The sequence below is a fragment of the Lathyrus oleraceus genome, chromosome 6, assembly GCF_024323335.1.
Source record: "Lathyrus oleraceus cultivar Zhongwan6 chromosome 6, CAAS_Psat_ZW6_1.0, whole genome shotgun sequence".
NCBI classification, from domain to species: domain Eukaryota; kingdom Viridiplantae; phylum Streptophyta; class Magnoliopsida; order Fabales; family Fabaceae; genus Lathyrus; species Lathyrus oleraceus.
The window spans coordinates 426,832,664-426,833,592 of NC_066584.1; positions in this window are offsets into that span (position 1 = coordinate 426,832,664).

Genomic DNA, 929 nt, shown 5'->3' on the forward strand with positions numbered 1-929 from the left:
GTTTGCTTGGAAAGTCATTTTTTATGGTGAAAGATTATACGTTATTTTGTCAGAATCCTAGTTAAGAGGTCAACTTCTAGGGATCATAACTTCCTCAATTTTTATAATATGAAGGTCGTTCAAGTTTCATGATCAAATTAAATATGTCCTATCCAACTTTTATTCTTTTAATAAATTCAAATTAAACCTTCAAATGCATGTACCAAGAGGAAACATTATAGGTCACTTTGTGCCATTACCATTGAACAAGAGATTTTCCTCAACTTCTAAAATGCATAACTCCTTCATGCCAAATTCAAATGAGGTCAAATTTGTGACAAAATTTAAGAGGTTTGAAATAGATACAACTTTGATGAAGGAACTTTTTCCATTTTAAGCCCATATCAAAAGTTATTCAAGGTGGAAGAAGTGAACATTTGACTTGGGACTTAGAAAATTATCAATTATGTTTGATTTCCCAAACTTCCACCTCAAAATTCATCATGATCTAAGATTCAAATGAAAAGTGTTCAACATGCAAGTTGTTCCCCTTGATCTCACCTTTCCAAAAAGTCCAAGATTACCTCATTTGTACCAAGATTAATGGAGTTGTGCATGCGTTATTCACAAGGTATTTGGTAAGATTCATGGTCAAATTTCATTTCCTTTATGCATGGCTATGTGACATCATTTCAGGTTGGATAACACATAATTATGGATCATTTGGCATCATTAGATGGGCCTATCACACGCCCATGCATCCATGCAAGTGAGATTTCTATTTTTGGAATTTTGAATGAAGTGTGTGGAAAGCAAATGCATATCTTATAAATAAGACCCCTCATGCTCAGAATTGGGGACACCTTGCCCAAGCTTTGAACCTACAATCCTAACCCTCGCCATTAGAGGATAAACTTGAAGGTTTTTTTTATTGAAAATCGAGTTTTAAT